Genomic DNA, 17,488 nt, shown 5'->3' with positions numbered 1-17,488 from the left:
TTATGACATTACCTCTCTCTTGAAATCATAGTGTTTTATGGAAACTTGTAGAGTTTTCCATGTCTTTGGGGCTTTTCCGTTGGCATGAAGGCTAGCTCACCATTGACGAGTAGATTTCTAAAAGTGCATAGCTACATGGTATGGCTTAGAGGACTCCGTGAAGCCCTTGTCTCCAAAGGGCACATAAAATTGTTGGATGAAAGCCAATACTTTGTCAGTGGCACCTTTGGTGCCATCATAGGTGAGAAAAGAGATACTCTTTACTCCCTCTTTGAATTTCTTGAGCTTTTGGGACCTTCACCAAAGTTTTGCGATGTCCTCTCCTCTTGTATTATCTAGGAGAATAACTATAGCTTTTGTCGAAAGAGGAAGAAGGTAAAGAAAGAGGAGAAGATGATGACCTCTTTCTTGCCTTTTTCTTCTTTTGTTTCCTCTTTTCCCTTTTGGAGTGAGGAGGAGAAGGACAATGGCTTGACCGTTTCCTCTTGGGAGGAGTTAGCGATAGTCTAGACCGTCATCTTCATGTAGCCACATCTTTAGAGGAACTTAGGGATTCACTTCTTTCTTTTTCTTTAGATTCCTCCTCTCTTATGGGAGAGAGTCTTCTTTTGGGAGTCTCATCAAGAAACCTCCTAAACTCTCTCTCCTCTTGGAGAGGAAGGGAAATCCCATCAGCACGAAGTTGTTGGGCAACTTCGGCTTGCAAAGTAGGGTTTTCCATAGCTTGATGTAGCCTAGTAACAAGATAATTGATAAACATGGGGGCTTCATCATTAGCACCATCATGTGAAAAATCAAAGGTATCATTGTTCATTCTACTCTCTTGGTTAATGTCAGCCATACTAGGCAACAAACGTGCCAATGTCCGTCGAAACTCGGTAGCGGCCACGTGTATTTCCACGTGCATATCAACGCGTATATGGACACATATATCGACACTTAAAAAAATTGGCTGAAAAACCCCACCCGCGTGCACGCGGTAATTTTTGCTTGCGTGCACATATCTAGCCCTTGCTTCTTGGAAACGTGCAGTGCAGGTATTGTCCCTCCCCCCCCCCCCCCCCCGCCCCCCCACCCACCCCCATGTCTCTCTCTCTCTCTCTCTCTCTCTCTCTCTCTCTCTCTCCCCCTCAAGCTACATTGTTGTGTGTGTATGTGTAGGAGAGAGAGAGAGAGAGAGAGAGAGAGAGAGAGAGAGAGGGGGGGGGGAGGGAGAGAGAGAGAGAGGGCGAGAGAGAGAGAGAGAGAGAGAGAGGGGGGGGAGGGAGGGAAGTAGAGAGAGAGAGAGAGGGCGAGAGAGAGATAGAGAGATAGATAAATAGATGGATAGTAGGGAGGTAGAGAGAGAGAGAGAGAGAGAGAGAGAGAGAGAGAGAGAGAGAGAGATTTTATTATCAACCTCGGAGGTCAAATATGACCTTTGGGACCAAAGTTTCATGTGATGTAGTATGTGTATGGCTGATGAGTGACTCTCGATGCTCCAAAATTGTGGTGATGAGAGTCGCAATGGAGAGCCCACACTTTGGCTGGGAGAGGAAAGTGTGTAGGTGTAAGTGATGACTGAAAATGTGAGAGAAGCAAGTTCGGATGTGACCAAAAGCTGAGCACTCTAGTAGTGTGTGGTACTCAGAATCTCGAACTTTCAATGAGCATAATGTGCACAGTCGATTTGACTCTTCTCCATTGCCCCAACATCCTATCTTGCATCGAAGGAAATGGGAGCTAAGACGAATGTCGGTGATAGTGCGTATCACCGACAAGGGGATAGGCTCAGCCCCGGGGCGGTCACTTTTCAAAAGCTTCTTATATGACGTGCGTTCAAGAGGTTATTAATAATACCTCAATATACATACTATATTTACACTACGTGCCTATTTAAAAAACCCCCACCCCTCTCTGTATGTATACATTTTGATCTTTTAATAATCCTCTCCGGTTAACTCACGTGATAGCATACACATTCTAAAAAGTGACCTCCCTAGGGCTCAAGCATGTAAGTGTGCGTACGGTTTCCTCTTTCAGCGAAGAACATGGTTTTGTAGGTGGGGGAAATATGGGTGGTGTAATGTATAAAGCGTGACCCACCGGATTTCTCTCAAGCCGTAATACATTGGTATTGTAGAAAAGCTTCATTCACTTGGGAGTCAATTGAAGCATCATGTAGCAAGTGTAATGCATCCCATCTTCCAAACCACTTCTTTACATCTTGCATCCATCTCGTGCTCAAGATCTTGCTTTTATGTGTCTTTTGAACTTTTTTGCTTGCTTCCCATGCAATTGTAGGAAGTCGATGTGAGGGGTTTTGACGCATCTTTATCATGTACTCCACAACCCTTTCCATGCCCATAACCTCAATTGGAAGACATCCTGACTCAAGAAGTAGGAGCATATATGGTGTTTGTGTCTTCAGTCGGAGAAATTTTATAAGAAAACTCTTTTGGACATTCTAAAACTCTTTCCAAGTAGACTTTGAGATGCTCCTGCCCCACACTTCAACTCCATAAAGAAGAACCGGTGTCACCAATGCATTGAAAAGATACTTCTTGAGAACCCAACACTTGATGTTTCCCGCATTACACATGTTCTCAAATGCATAAAATGCTCTCTTTCCCACTTCCAAATGACGCATAGCACATTCATGCCAATTGTGATTGGACGGAACCTCAAGGCCAAGGTACTTAAAGCTCTCAACAACTTCAAGTGTCTCATTGTTGTACACAATGCATGGCTTCTCCTTATGGTTGGTTTTCACAAGCATAACCTTTGTCTTAGATTCGTTCACAATCAGCCTACTATGCAAGAAAAAGTTCTCAAGGATAACCCATAAGCTTTTGTGCATCTTCTAAAGTGTGTGCTAGAAGCACTACATCATCCACATACAACAAAAGCATGATTACCGCATTGCAAATAGTGACCTCTTCAATGCCTTCTTCTTGCATAAAGTCAAGTACCATTTGTTCCAATTGATCGATGCATATACCAAAGAGAGTTGGTGACAACGGACATCCTTGTTTAACCCCAATAGTGCTTACAAATTTTTTTGAAATTTCTCTTACCATGCGCAATTGACAAATCACCTTCTCATAGATGCGATAAACCGCAAGCATAAACTCACTTTGGACTTGGAGTTCTTCCATCCTTCTCCACAAATTGTTACGTGGAATCATATCAAAGGCTTTCTTAAAGTCCACGAAACAACAATACAATCGCTTGCCTTTTAACCGACTTTCCTCTACGAGAACACAAAGAGTGACAAGATGATCAATGGTGCTATGGCATCAACCAAAGCCCACTTGTCCCTTTGCACGCTTGTCATTATCTTCAACCCAATCACTCAATTTCATCTCCATTATGCACCCAAACAAATTTTCCATAAGAGACCCAATCATTATAGTCTGGTAGTTGTTTACATTCTTTACATCCCCTCCTTTGTGCAAAGGCTTAACCCAATTAGTACTCCAATCATAAGGCATACCATGTTGAAGTGCAAGTTTGAACATATCACACATCCATTCATGGGTAAAATCTCTCGTCCATTTGATCATCTCCGGATTGATACCTTGAAGATTTTTCGCTTTGCGGGTAGCCAACTTTTCAAGCCCACCACATACATCCTCAATAGTAAAAAAAGAGGGCACACATGGGAGTGAACCATAAAATGGCATTTTTTCAGCATTTGCTTGCTCATATAATTTCCTACAGTGTGTGTACTTATCCACAAGACTCAAGTTACCCAAATTCGCAACCCGCTTGCCCCTCAAGTTTCTCCAAAACCTTCCACATGCATGTGCCTTGAAAAAGTTGTTTCTTTACTTCCCATCTTCTTCTCTTCTTTTGAATCAATGCCTTGTATGCATGCAAATGACTTTGATAGTTGTCTTTGTCCATAGTTGCATCAAGCTTTATCAAGGACTTTCGAGCATCTTGACATTCTTTATCAAACAACCTTTTGCGTGATCTATCTTTGTTGATACCATGGAGATACTTTATAGCAAAGCATTCTTCAGCACAAGAACAAATAACTTTCTTGAAAGCTTCCCATTTAGTTTCCAATGGTGCATCATATTGAAGCTTTGCCTCCATAACTTTTGCTCAACCATTTCAATGTACATTGGTGCCCGTTTGAAATCCATACATAGTGATAATTTCTCTTTCCTTTTGTTGAGATTATCATGCTTAGTTTCTTCTCCACATGAAAGGTCAATACATAAGGTGCGATGGTCGGATTCCGGGGTCCATTGGCCAAACATAAAACTCTTTATGTGATACATAATGGCTTTGGAGAGTAGCATATAGTCAATCACACTATCCCCATTATGTCTCCAACATGTAAATCCATTGGTTCCAATCCACAAAGATACACCATTGGCAATGAGCATATCCGTTCTATTACACATGTGTAAAAGTAGCTTTCCATAGTGATCCGGCTCTTTCTCATCCATTTAAGAACAATGATACAAGTGAACTTCCTCCAACTCCCTTGAAATGTATGGCATATCAAATTGTTGAGTATCATGTTGCAATGTTTTTGTGCGATCATTCATATCCCCAAATACAATAACATCACCTTCACCTTTGAAATAAGCAATGTCCTCTTTTAAATCAAAAAATGGATGATCTCTATCCATGCAAGCATAAAAGGGAGAATCATGATGAAGAATGTAGCAAACGGCTACAAAGATGGGTGCTCTTTTTGGTGTCATAATTTTCAGCCATACATAACGTTTGTACTAGTCAAATTTCACAATTGATACAAGATCTTCCAATCCTTTCTTAACCATACATGCTACCCCTCCTTGTCCTCTTCGTTGCTTAAGATTCTTTGACCACATCAATGAATGTACATTGTAATTCTCCAAGCTGTTAATCCTTTGTGTATCATGCTCCCAATTTTCAACAAGAAGTACAACATTGGCTTTTCTTGTTAGTTCATCAATGCCAACCCCCGCATTCCATGGGTATCCATTACAATTACAAAAGCATATTTTCAATTGTAACTCGGTCTCATAGGCCACGCATCCCTATTTGCTCGAGGGACTTTCCTCCTCCTTGGGCACATTTTCTTCATAAGAGATCTCCTTGTTTTTCTTATTCTTTTTCTCATATGCCTTGCGACGGATATTTTGTTGCTTAATAGTGCGATCTTCACATACAAAATATTTTGTATCCCTCAAATAGATCCAATTATTATCAAGGATAAGCTTTCGCTTGGTCTCATCCAGCATGGTACATACAATTGGCCGTTCTCCCGAGCGAGGAGCTGCTTGCTTTCCCACTCTATGTGCTCCATAGATCATAACTCCGGACATGCCAAAGTGGGTTTTTAAGAAATATTCAACAAAAATGGCAAGAGAAGGAGGTGCCTCTAGCTTCTCTTCGGGAATTCCACAAATAACAATGTTCTTGGAACGTCGCTCTCGTTCTTTCAACTCGTCCACATCCACATTCTCAACATTCTTTGTTTGAGCTATATCTTGCATGAATGAGGAATTAGAAACCACATTTCTACCACATACATCAGCCCAAGACTTGTTTGTGCATACATTTTTCATGTCACATACATCGCGGCTCATGGTGTCAAATTTCTCCTCTTTCAATACATGGTCATGCTCTACTTTGCTCATCCGCTCCTTCAAAGCATTCAAGTCTACAAGAGAGCGTTTACATTCTTTGACTTCCTCTTCAAGTTGCATCAAACGTGTTGTTTTCATCTCAAGTGTCCTCTTGAGATTCTCATTCTCAACCACAAGTACCTTTAGTGTGCCATTATCCATTGCAAGTGCTCATAAGTCTTCGCCTTGTTTGTTTACGGTCTCTTGCAATGATACCAAGTATGCCATGATCATGGTTTCCGATGTCGTTGGTTGGGTGCTTGTGTTGCTATCTCCACACTTAGGAGATCTTGGATCATTTTCCACAATGGTTGTGGACCTTGTTGAAGAAGAAGAACCCTTGCGAGTACCGGAAGACATTGTATGTAAAATAAGAGATGAGAGTCAACTTTTTTGAACCATAACTCTGAAAATTTCTATCTTTACATCAATGCGTAGAGGGCTTTGTGCTCTTCGATTGAGGCTATAGATCACCCAAATCGGAGTTCGGATGAATAAGTTATGATAGAGAGAGAGAGAGAGAGAGAGAGAGAGAGAGAGAGAGAGAGAGAGAGAGAGAGAGAGAGAGAGAGAGAGAGATAAGGAGATAGAGGGAGAGAAAGAAATAGAGATAGAGAGAGAGGTAAAGATAGAGAGAGATCTAGAGAGAGAGAAAGTCAGAGAGAGAGAGAGAGAAAGAGAGTAGTAGATAGAGAAAGTAGTGGTGAAAGAGTTAGCTTGGATGCTGTCTCTCTAGAAGAAAATATGGAAGTAAAAGAGGCAAAGGGGTTTTTCTCGCTACATGCATTGTCATTTACACCTGGGTGTACACGTATGTGTTACCCATATAGGATTTGACCAATAAAGATGAGATTTTGATCCGGTGGTCCTGATCTCCATACACCTCTAGATGGAGGTGTGCGGAGATCGGGCAAGGCTAGAGAATGTGAGGTAGTTTACATTGTGAGGAGTATATATATTGAGACAACATTCATAATCATTGTAGATGGAAACGTCATCAACTAACATGGAGGAAAAGATTGCATGCTCGTGCACGCTTTGCAAGTATCAAATCCAGCGCAAGCATAGGATATGTAATGAGCATGTGCACAAGTACGGAGAGTTTGCTAGAGAAACTGTACAGAATCTACAATACGACTTCTACGGAAAGGGCATTGATTTTGGCGACATAACACCTACATCTAAGAGAGAGAGAAAAAAAAGGATTATGCGTGAAGGTCCGACCAATCCAGAGCCAAGGATGGAAGCAAAGGAGGACTTACAGATACAAGAAAACGGCATGGAGGAGATGCTGGATGCCTTCTTCCACGCAAGCGAGGAGGCTACGCTAACGAAGCAACACCAAAAGACAAGCGCCTATTTCCTGAAGACATGTTGAGAAAGTTGGCACGTCAGCCAATCTATGAAGGCGCCAAAATATATGTGCTTGGTACTTGTCTATCATTTTTGAATCTGCAGTCGGTGTACGGGTGGTCAGATGCAATCGTCACTGCTTTGTTTAGGTACGTAGCTTACAACAGAGATTAATGATTGCAAGGGTGACGTGCTTGGGGAGTTTTTAATTTAATGTGGCTTTGGGAGAGGTTTTGGGACTAAAGATAGCCAAGACGAGTCACTTTGTTACAATGGCTAGTTTCACATAGAGCTATAGTAGTTGGGAGCTCGCTTGTACATAGTGGTCTCTCAGCCGCATGTGCAGCTTCTGACCATCTTGTGGAGAGTCAGTGTCACTGTCTTTCAAACTGTCTTGTGGCTTCATGTCCTTCGGATGATTCCAGCTCTTTCCACATCTCGATAGTACACTTGGGGGGCTGTTGCTTGGTCTACTCTAACGGGTGCGACACTTCAATTTGAGCTATCAACCACCAACAGGATGATAGTGTTGTGGGGGGGTTGACCTACACTCGAGCCTACTACAGAGCTTACTCCATAGAGGTGGTGCAGTGAGAGAGAGGAGTGTTGAGAGCTCATCACTGGACTGAGGCTCGCCGTGTACCACGAGTAGAGACTATTTGGCATCTTTGGCTAGAGCTGCTCTATACTCTCAAAGGACACCTCGAGAGATTCTAGGGCAGCTCTGACCGCATGTAGGAGCACACAGAGGTACAGAGAGATTTCATGCTCATGCACGCTTTGCAAGTATCAAATTCAGCGCAAGCGTAGGATATGTAATGAGTATGTGCACATAGTTTGCTAAAGAAACCGTACCGAATCTACGATACTACTCCTACGGAACAGGCATTGATTTTCATGACATAACACCTACATCTGAGAGAGAGAGAAAAAGGATTATGCGTGAAGGTCCAACCAATCCAGAGCCAAGGATGGAAGCACAGGAGGGATTACAGACACAAGACAATGGCATGGAGGAGATGCTGGATCCCTTCTTCCAACCAAGAGAGGAGAACGCTAAGGAAGCAACACCAGAAGACGTGCGCCTATTTCTTGAAGACATGCTGAGAAAGTTAACACGTCAACGAATCTATGAAGGCACCAAAATATCTGTGCTTTGTACTTTTGTGTTGTTTTTGAATCTGCAGTCAGTGTACGGGTGGTCAGATGCAAGCGTCACTGCTTTGTTTAGGTATGTAACTTACAAAAGAGATTATTGATTGCAACGGTGATGTGCTTGGGGAGGTTTTAATTTAATGTGGCTTAAATAGGTTGTTGCGGGAGCAACTACTCCCGGATCGTAATGAAATGCCTCCCTCCAGGCCAGACGCAAAGCGACTATTGACCTGAGTTGGCTTGGACTACAACAAGATTCATGCATGTCAAAATGATTGCATTCTTTTTTGCAATGAATTCACAGATTGTGTGTCGTGCCCTAAGTGCGGAGCAATGCGCTACAAACAAGATGTGGTTGGCGAGTCACCCGCCGAGTTAGTGTTAGCTAAAGTGTTGCGGTATTTCCATGTTATTCCGAGGATAAAAAGCATGTTTTTTTGTGGTTCCATTGCAAAGTTGATGTGGTGGCATGCTACGAATAGATCTAGTGACACAACATTTAGGGTGCCTGCTGATTCAAAGGCTTGGCGGCACATTGAAGATACTTGGCCTCATTTTAAGAGTGAACCACGTAATTTGCGTTTGGGCATGGCGATGGATGGAGTCAATCCATTTGGCTTGAGAAGCTCATCATGGAGCACTTGGCCTGTGTGCCTTGTCAATTAGAACCTCCCGCCATGGCTTGCCATCAAGAAGGGTCATTTGATATTAGGCTTGATTGTGCCTAGTAAATTTAAGGCAAAAAACAAGGATGTTTATCTCGCACCACTAGTGGACGAGCTCCAGGAGTTATGGCATGGGATCGACATAGCAGATGCGGTTGAACCAGCAGGACAACAACATGCAACGATCCATGGAATTTTTATGTGGACTATGCATGATTGGCCATTGGTAATGGTGGATGAATTACAAAATTCTCGCTATTCGCAAGAACTTTCTGTAGTATTGAATCATGCTTTAATATATGCATGGCTTACAACTTTGGGATCCAATGCATGTCCAATTTGCGGGCGGGCTGTCTTTGGATGTGCGCTATTCTGTCTCGCTTCAAAAGACAATTTTTCAAGGCCACCATCATTATATTCCAGATGGCCATCACTTGCACGAAGGTCAGCTTGGTCGCGTCGAATGTCGTCCTATGCATGGACAAGAGTGGCGTCGTCGATAGGAGCAACATGAGGGGCAACCTGTTCCAGGAATGAAGCGTTTTTCCATTCTCCATATGTTGCCGTACTGGGGTGATCTACTAATTAACCATTTGCTGGATCCAATCCGTATATTCAAGAATGTGGGAGAGCTCCTCTGGAAGACAATCATAGGAATGAAAGACAATCGAGCTTCACGAGATGATTTGCAGTCAGTTGGAAAGAAGAGCTGTGTCCTTTCACCAATGCAGCGGGCCAAAAAAAGCTTCCAAGAGTGCCATGGGTATTGCTAAAAAGCAAGGAACGACAAGTCAAAAGGATGAAAGTTCAGAGTTCAGGACACCAACAGGATGCATGCGGTGTCTGAAGACAGCATTCACCCGTGACGATCAACAGTCAGGACTGAAATTTCACGGTTGGCATAATTTGTTGTAATTTATTCTTCCAATTGCGATCAAGGGGTGTTTAACGAAGGAAGTGCGGTCCTAGATATACAAGATTTCCGAGCTAGTGTGGTGGATCTCTTCCAAGGAGATACGAGAGGAATCCATTGCTGTCGCAAGGGCTAACTCCACTGAGGCAGTTTGCATGATTGAGAAGTATCTACGCATGAGCTGCCTAGCTATCCAAATGCACTTGCTCGTCCATGTAGTAGATGAGGTTGTAGTGGCAGGTACAGTCCACAGCCGTTGGATGTTCTTTCTAGAGTGGTTCATGAAAACTCTTAAGGGTTTTGTTCGCCAAAAAGCACATCTAGAGGGGAGAATTGCAGAACGATGGCAGGTGCAAGAGTCTCTTGTCTCGACGACCAAATTTCTATCTGTTTCCGACCCAGAAATGCCTCGACTATGGAGAGATGACGAGGATGAAAGATTGGTGGGAGAGGAGCCACAGGGGCAAGGGGTGCTGAAGAAAATGGACGACACCATGCGCGAAAAGATCATGAAGTTCTATATACTAAATTCAGAGCCAATGCAAAAATGGATTGAAAGGTACGAAGAAGAGAAAGAGAGACGCAATAAGAAGTGACACGATTGTAGGCAAAGACGAACGACTAGAGGCTTACCCTTGCCAGAACATCTCACTCCTCTACCTGAATTCCCTACAATGCCATGGTTGGACAAGACAATGAGAGCAGCTCGACAGATGGGAGAACCCATATCTCCACAAGAGGAAGAGCTGGCTATTGGATGTGACTAGGGGTATCATACATACATGGAACTCTGGTTGCATGGAAAGAATTTCAGAACACAACAAATTGACAGGAGAAGAAACACATTTGATAGTGCGGTAATGGTTAGTTTCATGCAAAAGAGCAGGGCTACTGCCAGAGACACGAACGAGAGAACTAGCAACCTAGATTACTGTGGTTTGGTGTCAGATATCTTGAAAGTCAGCTTCAGACGGTTTGAGATGTTTTTGTTGGATGTGAAGTGGTTCAAGGTGATTACTTCTAGTCGCAATGCAATGGTACACAGAGATGGAAACAAGCTTGTGCAGATAGATTCTACAAAGGTTTGGACAGATGCGAGGGACATGTTTGTGCTCCCCAAACATTGCGAGCAAGTGGTATTTGTATCGGACCCTCGAGAGCCATAATGGTGGTTTGTGGTTCAAGTTGCTCCAAGAAATAAACAAGTATTTGAAGGGCAAGAGCTCCTCGAGGAAAGTCGGCTAGACAACGTAGATACTATTGTGACATTAGATGAGATGGACGAAGGTATGGCAGAGGAAGCTGACAAATATACGAGGGATGACATAGATGAGGGAGATATGACACTTGTAGATGAAGATGCAATGGGTGAAGACAATCCGCCAGAACGAGTTGGCGCAGAGTTATGTCTGCAATTAGAGATAGACGATGATACGGTTGAAGATCTTATCGATGATGCCTCACTAGTCGAGGCCTGTAAGTGTTTGTGTGAAGATGTTGATTTACAATTAAGCTCTTTCTTAATTTAAACAAAGGTATTCTGACACTTTCTTTTACGTTCTTTGTGGAGAACTTTAGTATGGCGGACCAGTCGTCGCCAGATCCCGATTCTATGAGTGCGGATGCATTTATGGGCTTAGTGACACAGATGATGCTCTCTCAGATGGCACAAGAATATCAGTATTGGATAGCCAGAGGTACGGGTACCACGCCTCCGAGCTTCACACCCGAGGGTCCGACGCCTATGGGTACGACGCTTGTGAGGTCTCCCATCACAACCTCTTTGACACCTAGAGGTACGACAGAGGCCGGTACGTCAGCATCTCCCCTTCATAGGCGCACTCGCCGATCTCGACGATCGTAAGGTGGAGGTTGCTGTGGAGGAGGGTCCACGGATGCTTTGACCCCTACTCACTCACGATACCCGTCTAGTGCAGGCAGACCTCTCAACACACCTCTTAGCACACCTTGGACACCTTGGGGGCACACGATCCTAATGCCTCCAAGATCTATACTATACGACCAGATGGAGAGGTTGACATGGATAGTGTCAGGACTGAGATGAGACAGTGGGTTCGCCAACTTGCAGAGGTGCAATTTTCTAACACCATCATGACGTATTGGACTCATCAAGACCACGAAAAAATCCATTATATAGTGGAGACCATCCTGAAAGAGTATCGCCCTGCTCCGGGTTCAGAAGCGGTTCCGAGGAGGTGGACCAAGAATGTTGTATGGGACACCATGAAACATCGTCGAGATGCAGCTCGTCGGGCTTTCAGGAAGAGCTCACTGAAGCCTATGCTCATCTCACATAAGTCATGGAAGTAGATCAAGGAGGAGGAGGAGACAGAAGACACGAGGTTCAGACAACATCGTCTGGCCACGGCGAGCCGTCAAGAGATGAGGGGAAAATCTCATCTTGGCAGCGGAGGCTTCGACACCTTTCGTTATGAGTTTGTGAGTTTCCAATCCAATCCTAGCTATGGCATTTCACTACAAGAGGCTCTTCATATTAGCGACGCTCACACAGCGACGCTCAAAAAAAATTTTCCCGGCGTCGCTATGAGCGTCGCAAATTTACAAAGAAATTTGCGACGCTCATAGCGACGCTTATAGCGACGCTCATAGCGACGCCGGCTGGGGTAAAAAAATAACCGAGCGCGCCCAAAAACTCAGATCTCAGATCTGAGTTTTTCGGCGCCCTCAAGCAAGGAGCAGGTAACGCTCTCCCTCACTCTCTCTCTCTTTCTCTCTCTCTCTCTTTCTTCTCCACACACACACACACACACACACACACACACACACACACACGAGGAGAGGAAGGAGAGCCAGGTATGCTCCTTCCCTCTCCTCATTCTCATGTTCCCTTCCCCTCTTTCTCTCTCCCTCTCTCTCTCTCTCACACACACACATACACACACACATAGTGTTTTTGAGAGAGAGAGAGAAAGAGAGAGTACAAACAAAAACAAAAACGCACACACACATACATAAACAAAGAATGCACACACACATTGAGAGAGAAAAAGAGAGAGAGAGCATGCATAAACAAAAAACGCACGCATTGAGACAGGAAAAGAGAGAGAGAACATGCATAAACAAAAAACGCACACATTGAGAGAGGAAAAGAGAGAGAAAACATGCATACGATCCAAAAAAACGTACACACATTGAGAGAGAAAGAGAGAGAAACTAATTTAACGTCGTAGGAAACTAATTAAAATTAAAAGACCTAGAGATCTAGCCGACGAGGAGTTGAACTGAAGACCTATTATTCAAGAGGGAAATGGCATAATCAATCTATCATACTTGGCATGGGTGATAGAAAGGTTATACCATTTATCTCTTTTTATTGGCACACACATCCACACACGCGCACACACACAAGAAGAAGAGAGTTATAACGTCGTAGGAAACTATCTTAAAAGACGTTAAAGATTAGGTTATATGTAGACTTACATTAAATTAGATTTAGGTTTATTTTTAACTAGATTTACGTTTATTTAAGCTAGATTTAGATTTACGTTATATTAGATTAGATTTAGGTCTCCATAGACTACGATGCCTGCATGAAGCGGGTGAAGAAAGCCCTCAATAGAATATAGGGTATTGCTGCCTTCACTCATGGTGGGCTCCGTCGATCCAAAAGTACTGGTGAAATGTCTTCAGAAGATAGGGAAGAAGGTGGATCTTCAGGGCGGCAAGAGTCACTACATCCCCGACACAATGACCATCTAGACAACCTCTAGTCATTAGACTTACGTTAAATTAGATTTAGCTTGATTTTTAGTTAGATTTACGTTTATTTAGATTTACGCTTATTTACGTTAGATCGAGTCCACGCAAGAATTACTTACGGTTTAGGGTTTAGAGTTAGACGAACAGTGAAAAGATCTACTGTGAAAAGATGTTAAGATGAAGTGAAGTGCTACAGCTAGAGAAGAGGCAAAGGGATTTTGTCCACTACATGCAGTATCATGTAGACGTGGGTGTGTAGATTTCTTGTACCCACAAATATAGGTATTGACCAATAAAGACGAGATTATAACCCGGTGGTTCTGATCTCCGTGCACCTCTAGACCGAGGTGTGCGGGGATTGGACATGACTAGAGAATGTGAGGTAGAGAGAGAGAGAGAGAGAGAGAGAGAGAGAGAGAGAGAGAGAGAGAAGACGAAGAATGCCAATAGAATATTAAATTTGTTGTCCAGGTTATAAGTTTTTTATCCTCATTATGAGTAGCGACGAGGATGTGGGACCGTCCAACCGAAACACCTATCTCTCAACGAGGGTCTTATGTCCTTGTAATCAATGCAAGCATGCTGTGCGACGGACAAGACGTGTTTCTTTGCAGCACGTTCGCGAATTTGGCGAGTTCGATCCATCTATTATAGATCGAGTTGTTGCCAATTATAACTCGTCGGACTCTGACGCTGGCCAACAAGCAGCAATCTTGCAACCCAATAGACGTGTTCGCAGGCGCTTTGGTCAAGCAGCATATGTGAGGCCACAAGATGTAGCCTCTGATAGCTCGGGGGATGATCATGCAGAGCACATTCCCAACGAGGCAATGTTTGAGCCCGAGATTGATGAAATGATCGAGACGATCATGGATTCAGAAAGGCTTATCTATGATGATATGAAAAGTGAAGCCGATACGTCATTGTATAATGGAGCACGTATGTCTAGATTGAAAGCACTCCTGGTTCTTCTCAACATGCAGGCAAAGTTTGGATGGAGTGACACTAGCGTCACAACGCTTTTCAGGTGATCTATTACAGTTAGTTTACTTTAATAGAACTCTAAATGTATAATGATCTGATAGATTTTTACACGACTGTATCTATTAAAGTTAGTTTACTTTAATAGAACTCTAAATGTATAATGATCTGATAGATTTTTACACGACTGTATCATATTTTTATGTTGTGTAGATTGCTGAAAGAGCACATACTACCAGCTGACAATGTGATGCCAGATTCCCGAGATGAAGCAAGAAAGATTTTGCGAAACTTGGGGATGGATTACAATTCTATCCACGCTTGTCCTAATGACTGCATTCTTTTCAGAGGGGAATACACAGACATGGAGAAGTGTCCGAAATGTGATTCCGAAAGATATCGAGTAGATCTCCACGGGACAAAAATTCCACAAAAGGTTTTGCGACATTTTCCTTTGCTTCCTCGCATCAAGCATTTCTTCGAATGTAAGTCCATGGCCGCCCTAGCATCATGGCATGAGGAGAATAAATCTTCGGATGGTGTGCTACGAATTCCTGCAGATTGCGCAGCCTGGAAACATATAGATGGAACATGGTCGGATTTTGCCAGGGAAGCTCGAAATTTGCGCTTAGGCCTGGCTATGGATGGCGTAAATCCATTTGGTCAAAGATCAACATCTTACAGTGTATGGCCCGTTGTCATCGTCAACTACAACATTCCCCCGTGGTTGACTACGAAGAAGGGGCACCTATGGCTAAGCTTGATTGTGCCAGGGCGATATAAAGTGGGGAATATGGATGTGTATCTTCGTCCACTATTGGAAGAGCTACAACAATTGTGGATTGGCATAGAGGTGGTGGATATGAGCCGACACACAGGACGACGGAATGCTTTGATCAGAGGCATTCTAATGTGGACCATGCACGACTATCCCGGGCTAACAGAATGCTCAGGTGATCTATTGACACTCCTCACTCAGACACTGTAAATATTGTTTTTTCCCATAGTTGATCTATTATCATGTGTATACATGCAGGGCTTTAAACAAGCGGATATAGAGCATGTGTCACATGTGGACCTAGACTGAATGCACGTAGGGCACCCTCACTGAAGAAGAAAATCTACGAAGGTCATCAAACGTATCTTCCAGAGAATCATGTGTTACGCGACGGCTTTTTGGGAAGAGAGCCACCAAGGATGTCTGCACAAGCATGGCTAGAGCAGAAGGAGATGTGCGATGACGGATTGCCTCCAGGGATGAAGAGACTATCTCTATGGTACTCCCTAAAGCACCATGGATTTTCACAGGAGCCCAAGAACGCAAAGTAAAAGAGGCCATTCGATCTTTGCGGACCCCCACTGGCGTAATGCACTCGCTCCGAACGTGTTTTACTAAAGAAGGAAAGCTTACCGGTTTGAAGTCACACGATTGGCATAAAATGTGTCAGGTACGTTCATAGTGGACTTTAATATCATTGCATAAAATGTGGACTTTAATATCATTGCTGCACATACTTTACAGTTTATTTTACCGGTTGCCATTGAGGGATGTTTGTCTCTTGACATCCGTAACACAATCTACAAACTTGCAAAGCTGGTGCAATGGATCTCACAAAAGGAGATCAACGTAGACTCCATACCATTCGCCAAACTAAATGCTGCGGAGCTTGTGTGCATGTTTGAGAAACATTTTCCTACTACAATGCTAACCATTCAGGTGCATCTTCTTGTTCACATAGTTGATGAGGTGGAAATAGCTGGCACAGTTCATTCCAGATGGATGTTCTTCTTAGAGCGTTTCATGAAAACGCTTAAGGGATATGTGCGTCAAAAGGCACGTCCGGAGGGTAGCATGGCAGAAGGTTGGTTGGTATCAGAGTCCCTAGTGTACATTGGAGAGTGGCTAGACGGATTTGATAAATCCCGGGACACGCTATGGCGAACCATAGATGATGAGCGCATATCTGGGATTGTCATGTGCAATCTCGGTGTTGAGAAGAAGATGACGGAAGATCTAGAGGCTAAAATCAACCGATTTTGCATGCTTCACAATCCAGTGATGCAAAAGTGGATTTCACAATATGAGGATGCAAAGCAAGAGCGACAAAGGGCACGAATCGAGTGGAGACGGGGAAGACGACCACCGATGCACTATCCAGCGGTTCTGGAGAGCCTACCAACCTTCATGAGCTTAAGATGGTTGCACAACCAATTGAAAAGCGCACAACAATGCGGTGATGAAGTGACTGAAGAAGAGTGGGAGTACTCTCGGGGTTGCGCGACCAAGGTAAATTTGCAATGTACGACTAGCAAGTGACTTTATTTATAAACGTTTGAACGGCCACTCATAATCTTTGTTCGTTGTAGTATAAGTCATACACAGCAGCATGGTGTAAAGGTCGACATTTTAGGGTGGAACGAATCGACAAAAAGCGTTTTACTCAAGATTGTGGAATCATGGCAAAATTTGAACAGTCTAGTCGACGACGTTCCTCTGATGCAGATCCTGTGGTGGCGGAACTCACTTACTTCGGCACGCTGCAAGAGATTTTGAGGATCGATTACAGAGGATTTTTTGTCGACTTGTTCGACGTGCAATGGTTCAAGATAATCATGGAGGGTCGCAACGCTACTGTGCGTAGAGGAGAGTCTGGTTTTCTTGAGGTGGATTCTACTAAGAAATGGACTGACCTAAGAGACACTTTCGTACTACCCGAGCATTGTGAACAAGTAAGTATGTAAATAGTTAACATCCCCCTTTTACAAGTTATGTGCTTGAAAGCTCTCATGTAAGTTATGTGGCTCTGGCAGGTAGTATTTCATCCTACAAAGTCTACATCAAACTGGTGGTACGTCATAGAGGTAGCCCCTCGTAGTGCAAGGACGTATGAAGGCTACCATGTGCCAATCACAATGACATCAATGGAGGAGATCAGAGAAGATGCTCAATCAGAAGCCGCTGCGGTGGTGCCTGACGAGCATCAAGATGCTACTACTCTATATGGGGTGCATGCAGAGGAGCTACAAAATGAAACAGAGGATATGTGTTTAAACGGAGAGCTCTATAT

Source organism: Adiantum capillus-veneris, chromosome 9 (genome assembly GCF_014529385.1).
Source record: "Adiantum capillus-veneris isolate H3 chromosome 9, ASM1452938v2, whole genome shotgun sequence".
In the NCBI taxonomy this organism is placed as follows: Eukaryota; Viridiplantae; Streptophyta; class Polypodiopsida; order Polypodiales; family Pteridaceae; genus Adiantum; species Adiantum capillus-veneris.
This window is presented reverse-complemented; position numbering follows the sequence as displayed.